A 9,936-nucleotide genomic window follows, 5' to 3' on the forward strand; every position below is an offset into this window, starting at 1 on the left:
AGCTGTTAGAGCTAATGTTGTTTGTGTCCCGTGCTGATGGGCACAGCCCATGGTTCTTAACAGCAGAACCTGGTGCCAGCCTAAAAGCAAAATCCTGTGGATTGTTTTAAATCTCTTTACTGCTGCTGAAAATTATTTTGTCTCTCTTTTCACAATATGAAATGCTGATCATCTCTCTGATGATTGCTAAAGAGTTATTGTGATGGTGTGTTTAGCTGAAGATCAGGCTCAGAACTGCCGTGATTTCTTGTTCTTTTGAATTTGCCAAGATAGTGCACATGTCTCTAGAAGTGCTTGTGTTGTTTTGTAGTTGTGCTTATTACAGAAGCAGAAGTGGACCCAGTTAAAAAAAAATTAGAATTAGGATTGTTGGTGTTTTGAATTGAGAAGAGAATTGTGGAGACTCTAAACTTGGTCTGTTTTAATAAGTACATGTGTTACTTTAGAGATTAATCTTATTTTGTGAAAGAAGAGTTTAAAAACAATTGTAAGACTGGTTCTTGCTATAGATTGCTCATAGGATATAAGCTGCAAGTACTGTTGAAACAAATGTATTGTCAGAAACTTGTCAAGGTATCTACATGCCTGTAAGAATAAAAGATCTGATTATATCTTGTCATGAGAAAAGTTACACTAGAGATTATTCACAGTAGGCAGCTGTGTGAGGATGGACTCCTTTGTACTTGTAGAAAAAAAATTTAGAGAAGAATGATGTCTGTGTCTTCGTTTCCAACTTGACTGAAGATCTGTTCAAGGGAGTGGAAATGGTAACTGCAGGTTTGTTTTGGTTGGTAAAGGTAGCTGGCTAGCTGACTGGTCTCTCTGGCCTTTCTGCGGAGGTCATCTGCTCTGCATTGATGTGAGCTGTGTCTAGCGCCTTTGGTGGCTTTGGGGAGGGTCCCCAAAAGGAGGTGTTGGAATTTGTAGTTGATTCTGAGGCAGAGGAATTTGTGTAGTGGAGATGCTAGAGGGATGTGGTGTAAAGAGTAGCGCGGTGAAGGTAGCAGGGAGAGAGAAGTTTGCGATCTCTTTCATCGGAGCTGTGGAAATTAGAAGAAGAGCGGGAAGTGACTTGTTGACTCCGGGAACGGGCATTGGCTTGTGAGAACTTTCAAACGCGGTTAAGAGATGAGGATTGTACCAGAGAGGGAGGATATCAGGAATATCTGGAGATGCCAAGTTGAGAATTGCTGGGTTTAAGAGTTGTTTGACTGCTTTTATGCAAAGCGGCTGTAGCAGGACCCGGTCCCTGTGAATGGCGAACAGCGGGGCCCAATGTGGCGGTTTCTGGTCCTCTCCCACCTGATGTGAAGGGTGCGGGGCGCGGTTCGTGAGGGGCGCTGCTGGAGCGGGACCCGCTGTGTCTGTACCGGGGTCTCAAGAGACGCAGGGCTGCTGGCAGCGCTCGCCGTCCCGGCAGCGGCGCTGGGTGAGGTTTGCTGCTGAGGAGCGAGCTAGCCCAGCAGAGGAGCCCCAGACCAGAGCGCTGTAGACTCCAGGCTCTGCCCCTCGGCTGTGGTGGGAGCTGAGTGTGTTTGAACATGCCAGTCCTGTGTGTGGAGGGACAATGCAGCGGGTAGAGATGAAGCACGGGCTTTGCCCCCAGGGTCTGCACGCAGGTAGTGGCCTATGGGCCCCTGCAGAGTGAGCTGAAACAGAGCTGCTTGGCCCAGAGCTGCGGCAGCAGGGGTGGAGAGAGAGATGGCCTGAGGAACTGCTGCGAATGGGAAAGAAGGAACGGAACAAATGCTGAAAAACAGACAGGTGGATGATGAGACCAAATTAAAAGTAGTCTTGCGTGCTAAGTTCTGAAAACCTCATCAAGGTATTTAATTTCCTGGAGTAGGATCTCTTTTTCTCTTATTTTTTTTCCCTTCTTTCTTTTACTCTTGTTAAAAAGAAGGGGTTTGTTCTAAGAAACTGATAGAAGAAATTTGTGAAGCTAAACAAGTAAATATTAACCAAAGGGTAAAAAGGTAATAAATGTGATTTATTTTAAGTCAAAACTAACCTAGCCTTTCTTGTTTAACTAATTTGAACGCACAGAAAGAGATTGGCTCCTAGGTTTACTGTTAAATTTTGTTTAACCCAAGAATTTTAAAGAATACTGATGGAAAATTTTGTTGTGATGGTTTCACTCTCCCTGTGTTATTAAGAAGTCCTTTTCAGGTACTACTGATAATTAAGGCAGAGAAGCTGCAATCTGGACCAAAGAGTGAAGTTGGATTCACATCAATAAGATCAAAAGACCTGAGGACTGGACTGTAACACCCAAACCGAGTGATACCAAATGGACTCTTGAGCAGAGACCGGCGGTAATGAACTGAGACAATCCAAATGATCCAAGGGATGAGCTAAGAATCATGCCTAACTGGGAAGTAAGACCAAGCCTGTATCAGTAGTTTCAAGTCCTGCATGGACAAGTTCTGTGACACCTTTGATATCCACCTTGGGGGGGAAAACTCCCACTCCAAACAAGAGGACTGGGGCTGTTTTAGTCGGGAAATCCTCATATATATTTTTGCTTTTGCCTGTGATTTCTATAAAGGAGGGGGGAGAATCACAACTTCCATCAGTGCCACATCATATACCTTGTCTAAATCATCCCAATACGAGACATGCTTGCTCGATTAAATATAAGTGTTTAAATTAGAGAAAAACAGGTATTGTGGTTCACAAAGTTAAGCCTCTCATTGCAGGAAGTGTTGTGTGCCAAATCTATTAAGAATAATTTAAATGATAACTTTTGCTTTGCAGATGGGAAATTACTAGTGCGTGTTGAGTGGGAAATGCCTGAGGAACAGTGAGAAACTACTGTTAAAAGGTGTCAAAAAAGGATTTGCTTAGAAATTAGAAAAGAAGAAGTGACCAGGAAATAGAGGGCAAGACCAGGTTGGCCACTACAACTCGCCACCGAGAATATAAAACACCTGCTGTGAGCTGCAACCTCATAGGCAGAGTGGGTGGGGGTGTAAGTCATACTGGACCCCTATTATTCCTTCTTCTGTCACTTATCCTTTTTCCTTTTGCGACGCCAGCAAAGCCATGTTATAAATGCTATCAAAAGCTTTACATGGAAAGACACCGGGGTTTCTTTCTTATTACCCACACCAATATCAATAGTCACTGCTATAACCCATCCAAGTTAAGTATCTGTATACATAAGGGGAAAATATTAGATCACAGAAAATCTAAGAACAAGTAGTAACAGATTAGAAAACAATTGCCCAAAAGGAGAAAAAGATGGATTTGCTTCACAGTTGTTGCCAGGGGAAAGAACCAAGATTTGGTAAGAGAGCAAATGGTAAGTGAAAAGATAAAGCCAACACAGCAACCTAGACCTGTATTAACCTCATGTCAGGACCTGTAAGCAAAGCTCAAACAGCAATTAAATGAAGAAAATTTCTTCATGAAGTGAGAAATACTCCTGGTAAAAAGGATAAAGTTGGTAATAAAACTTGTACATAGTAAGTTCCAGAGAAACCAACTCTGTATTAAACCCAAAGAAAAACAAAAGAATTGTGTACATGGTAATAGAACCAGATTCTCCCAATGTAATGGTACAGGGAAAAATCCTTACTCTGGAATCCCAGAAATAGCCAAATTTTGGGGAAATATAAATCTAGAAAAATGACTATTAGAAAGCACCAGATGGCTTATTTTGGATATGTGGGAAAAGGGCATACCCAAAGCTCTCTTCACAATGGAAAGGGAGTTGTACTCTGGAAATTATTCAGCCAGGATTTTCCCTTTTGCCAGGACCAGACAGAGATCAATTGAGAGTGCTGGTTTATGAGGACCTAAAAAGAAATAAAAAGGAATAGTTTGGAGCACCTCAAAAATGGAGAGATGAGGAATGGCCCCTGAACGCATATTGGAAACATATGGGCCAGTTTCTTGGGCACAAGATGGAAGTTGGGGATATCGAACCCAAATTTTCGCATTATAGGACTCCAAGCTGTTGTAGAAATCATAACCAATGAAACAGCTGGAGCTATGGAATTAATAGCCAGTCAGTGATGCAAAGCCAGAGCTGCAATATATCAGAATAGGCTGGCTTTAGACTATTTATTGACTAAAAGAAGGGGTGTTCTGTGATAAAATTAATACATGAGATTGTTGTTTTCAATGACAATGAAAATGCCGTTCTAGATATCGCCAAGGATATCAGAAAAATGGCCCATGTGCCAGTCAAAAAAACAGGAGTTAATGATGACCACTAACTGGTGGGATAATGTATCGGGGATAGAGTAGTAGAAGAAGCTAAGTTTCTTCCCCTATGTGCTACAGCTGGTTTAATATTTCTTCCTTGTTTAATCCCCTGTTTAATTTGGCTGACCACCAATATAGTTCAGGGCATAGCAAATGCCTACAGACCTGAAATTGGCTACATCTGGAACGGCAAAAACAAACAAAAAAAATCATGGTATTAAGGAAATGAAATAATGTAGATCCTTTAAAAAAAAAAAAAAGCTAAATTAATTTGTGAAAAGAATGAACGAGGAGTACTAGAAGGTAAAAAATCAAGAATTATTGCTCAAGCCAAATGATTTATAAAAAAAGAAGAGGAGGGGTTTGTTATAAATCTGTATTGTGATATTGGCTTTTGCAAGTATTAAGATGAATATTATATGTTAAATACTTTTTGGCTATGTATGTACTTTCTTTCTTGCTAACAAGTTTTAAGCTTAAAGGAATCTCCTAAGTACAAAGCAAGGAAACCCCAGAGGGCAAAGACAGTGGGGCCCAAGCTGTTATCAGCAGAAGAACAATAGATGCCAAGCTGTTATCAACAGCCAGGACCAGGCCGGAGCAGCAGTGCAAGGATGTATTGTGAAGCCCAGCTGTCACCAGGGCAGGATGAGGGGCCCAGACTGTTATCAACACTGACCATTTGCAGAAGAAAGGAAACCAAACTCAAAATAATGCTCATCAGCAAGAATAATGATGACCAGCAAAAATAGTGCTGAACGGCAAAAATAAAAACCATACAGAGCATGTTCTAAATAGGTGGAACCAGGGAGGGGACATGCTAACTACTTCTTGAAAAAGTTTGAATATGCATTAAACCCTCACAGCAGGAGGGGATAAAAAGAGTGTTCCTGAGATACCAGGTGTGTTCCTGGCAACCCGCCAGGGCACCCGGCCGTTTTAACCCTTTGCTTTATTTCCTTTGTCTCCTAATTGTCTTTTTGTTTGTATTAAACTTTTTATAATTTATTAAGTGAATCTCGTTTTTCACAATACTGTGTCCACAGCTACCAACAAGAAAAACTAACTCAACCCCACCAAGAGAGAAGCCGCTGCAGCAGAAAACTCCAGCAGTATAAGGCACAACAAATGTCCCACAAAATCCCTATCCAAACCCTAAAACAGTTTATTTCCCAGACTCAGCCCACACCCCATTACTAAGAAATTCAAGTTTAAAAAAAATCTATGAATCTGATTCTGCTCTCATAGAAAACCTAATTGAATTATAAAAGTAAAAAAGAGAAACAGTATACTCCCAATGCAGTTGCATCAAGAAGAAAAGCAAAAAATTTGTTTTGAAAAGTAGTTTGGTGATTTAGATTATAGTAGTTTTAATAATTAACAGTTAAAGAAAGATTTGGAGGTGTTAGTAGAAGTTGTGCAAAATAGAGAGTAAAAGAAATGTGTTAGTAGTTTGTAGAAAAACTTACAAAAAAAGTAATGTTGAAGTGTGTATCTTAGAGTGTGTAACTTCAGAAAAAATTAGAAAAGAGGAGAGAAGCTGTTGAATGTAGTTTTACAAAAATTTGTTTTAAATGTTGAAAGTAGTTGTGAAATACCAAGAAAAAGAAATTTATTTTTAATATTTAATAGAGAAAAATTAAATGTTTAAATAATTTGTAATAAAGTTCCCCAGTGAGGAAAAAAAAAAAAACCAAAAAAACCAAAAAAAACCCAAAAAAACAGCTTTTTGAGAATTTTGAAAGTAAATGTAAAAATTTACTTTTCCAAGTGAGTAAATCAATGCTATTGTAAAGTACTAATTGTATAACTTTATATTATTAAGTATTTTTAGTAATATCTTTTATGTGTTTATTCAAAAATGTTGAGAGTATTTAGTCTTGTTTTTTTTAAGCAATATAAAAAGTATGTTGTTTAAATTCAAAGTACCCGACGAAAAATTGTAAACAATTGTGTTACCACTCCCACAAACTAATAAAACTTTTAGAGTATTGTAAAATCAAAACCCCTTAAGTACTAAGTTGTCAGTACAAGTTTGTAAATCATATGCAAGTATTTACAAACACTAAAAGATTAAAAGAAAAAGAACACAATAAGTTGTTTAAAAACCAAAATGTCTGTGCTATCCGTATATACATTTTAAATGTAATTATTGTCACCAAATTTAAGTTGTGCGTTGTAAAAAAAAAAATTAAAAAATATAGATACAAAAACTTGTGTATAAAGTATCTAAAAAGACAAAAGCCTGATTAGCTGTATCTTACTGCTTGCTACAAACCTAAGCTTACTAAAGCTACATTCCCCAGTCTACCTTTTAAAATTTAAAAAAGATAAAGAAAAAAGCCCATCAAACTCAAGAGCACAAGTCCTAGCAATCGAGTGCCAAAAGGAGAGTAATGTACCCTGTAAGACAAACATTAAAAAGTTATCCAAGTGAGACACCTTTAAAAAAAGTGATATGTAGCTCAGCCTAATCATGAAAGCCCTGAAGAATACTTTTGCTGCCAAGATAATTTACCTCGCCGCCGGTTTGTGAAAAACGAGATTCACTTAATAAATTATAAAAAGTTTAATATCAACAAAAAGACAATTAGGAGACAAAGGAAATAAAGCAAAGGCTTAAAATGGCCGGGTGCCCTGGAGCGTTGCCAGGAACACACTTGGTATCTTGGGAAGACCTTTTTTATCCCCTCCTGCTGTGAGGGTTTAATGCATATTCAAACTTTTTCAAGAAGTAGTTAGCATGTCCCCTCCCTGGTTCTGCTTATTTAGAACATGCCCTGTATGGTTTTTATTTTTGCTGACCATCATTATTTTTGCTGATTTTCATTATTTTTGAGGTTTTTTTTCCTTTCTTCTGCAAATGGTCAGTGTTGATAACAGTCCGGGCCTCTCATCCTTCCTTTGAGGGCAGCTGGGCTTCGTATCTTTCCCCCGCTGCCAACGGCCTGGTCCTGGCTGCTGATAACAGCTTGGTCTCTATTTCCTGCTGCTGATAACAGCCTGGTTTCCACTGTCCTTCTGCTGAAAACAGCTTGGTCCTCCCATTGTCTTGCCTGATGGAGTTTCCTTGCCTTGTACTAGAAATTCCTTTAAGCTTAAAACTTGTTAGCAAGAGGAAAAATACATAAATAGCCAAAAAGTATTTAACATATAATATTCATCCTAATACTTGCGAAAGCCAATATCACAATACAGATTTATAACAGGTTGCAACCCGGTGGGCGTAGGCAGAGACAGAAGAGCTAGTGTGGGGAACCCTAATAATCCTGAACCTACCCACGTACCAGACAAATTGTCTGCATTCAAAGCAGCTGCCCAGCGCTGAAAAGCAGAGCCCAATGTGAGCTGTGCCTCAAGACTGTCCTGAAAGGACAAAGTGAAATTAAAAAAAATAACATACCAAACCAAATATAATTGCCAAGATAACAAAAAGTGGGTACTGCACCTATAATAGCACTTGATTTTAAAAATGTGAATTAGAAGGGGAAACAATATACTATAACCCCACTGCGAGGCCTAAGAGCAGTCAAGCTTTCCATCAAAGAAAAAAATAATTTCAATTCATGTAGTACAGAAACAAGATACTAAATAAACACCAAAAAAAAACCATCCTGTTTGTAACCAGTGTAACCATACTGTATAAATTAAAAACAAATAATAAAAAAAAGAAAAATTGTACAACAAAATCACAAATTAAAATAGTGATATAGAGGGGGAAGGATTGTAATATATGTTGGTATAATTTGTGTTTCATTGTACACATATAAAATCAAGTATAAAAACATGTTTTATGTAAAAAAAACACAAGCAACTTGAGATTGCAAAAGCAGCTGGTGGAAAACCAGGAATTTGCAGGAGAATGACCCAGCAATTAAGATAACACTGAGAAGAGGTGGGTCTACCCAAGCAAGTTAAGCGCTCTAACGACCCAGTGATTAACACCTGATACAGACCTGATGTGATTCTCCAAAACCATGCATCTCAATGTCGGTTTCCTAAAAAAATTAATCAGACTCCCTCTCCTTCTGAAAAAACTCACCACAATTCTACATCTCAAAGCCTGCTTCCCAAAAAAAACCACTCAAATTTCATCTCCTTCTCAGAAAACTCATCAGCAGTAACTGCATAGCCTCAAGCTGAAGAAACTCTATAAAACTCAGCTCTCCAAAAGACAGTTTGTAAACTTGGGGGAATCAGTGCAACAGAGGCTGATTCAGAGTTCACCCAGCGCCGGCCCCGGGCTCGACGCTGACAGTGATTGTGGTTGCTTCCAAAATTCTGTGAAAAATGAGGTTCGCGTATTTTTCTTAAAGAATTTAAAAGTTTAATAAAAAGACAATTAGGAGATAAAAATAAAGTAAAGTATACAAATACGACCGGGTGTGTCTGCATTCAGCCGAGAGCACACCTTACTAACAAAGGATTGTCCCTTAAAAACAGAACCCTACTACATATCCATAAATTCTCATACATATTCACACATTCTTCTTAGGATCTTTGGTGTTCTTCTGTTTAGTTTTCTCTTGCCCCCTTTCCAATAGATCAATCTTCTTGGCGACATTGAGATTTACATTCCCTGATAACAGAAATGCAATAAATTCCTCCCCCAGAACTCTGGTCAGGCAGTCTATTACAGATTCCAACAGGTTGTGATGTAAGTAAAAAAACTGTAAAAGTAACAGGGGCAAAAGGAGAATGTTTCACAGTTCCAGTCATCAAAGATGTGGTGATTGAGGGAGAAACTAAAATTTGGATGGGGAATGTTTTATTAGTCCCTGGGGCAGGTAGCAACTTACTGGGGAGGGATTTACAAGTGAAGCTAGGAATAAGAGTTATACCTGAAGAAGGGAAAATGACTGCCAAAGTTCTAAAATTTAACCTAGAGGATGAAGATAAAATAAACAAGGAAGTTTGGGCTGGGGAAGGAAATAGGGGAGGACTGGATATTGACCCCATAAGGGTCACGACTGAGAGAGAAGAATGCCCCATACGTGTGCGTCAGTATCCCATATCCTTAGAAGGAAGAGAAGGTTTAAAACCAGTGATAGAAGGACTAATAAAAGATGGGACATTAGAACCTTGTATGTCCCCTCATAATACCCCTATTCTCCCAGTAAAGAAACCTGATGGGAATTACAGATTAGTACAAGATTTACTGGAAGTTAACAAAAGAACTTGGACCCGTTACCCAGTAGTTCCAAATCCTTATACTCTCCTAAGCAAAGTTCCACCCCAGCACCAGTGGTTCAGTGTGGTAGATCTTAAAGATGCTTTTTGGGCTTGTCCATTAGCTGAGGAAAGCCGAAATATCTTTGCTTTTGAATGGGAGGATCCCACTACTGGGAGAAAGCAACAACTGAGATGGACAAAATTACCACAGGGGTTTACTGAATCTCCAAACCTATTTGGGTGAGCTTTAGAAACAGTATTACAAACTTTCCCCACTCCTCCAGGAATACAAATTATCCAATATGTTGGTGATCTTTTGTTATCAGGGGAAGCTGAAGGTGAATTTAAAGAGGCTACTATAAAACTCCTGAATTTCCTTGGGGGAAAAGGACTAAGAGTATCAAAAGGTAAATTGCAATTTGTAGAATCAGAAGTAAAATACCTCAGACATTTAATAAGCAAGGGTAGCCGAAAGCTAAACCCTGAGAGGATTGCAGGAATTCTATCTCTCCCCCTCCCTCTTCAAAAAGGGAGATTAGGAAATTGCTTGGA

Source organism: Pseudopodoces humilis, chromosome 12 (assembly GCF_049639895.1).
Source record: "Pseudopodoces humilis isolate 2021_Gansu_Grassland_sample_001 chromosome 12, ASM4963989v1, whole genome shotgun sequence".
NCBI lineage: Eukaryota > Metazoa > Chordata > Aves > Passeriformes > Paridae > Pseudopodoces > Pseudopodoces humilis.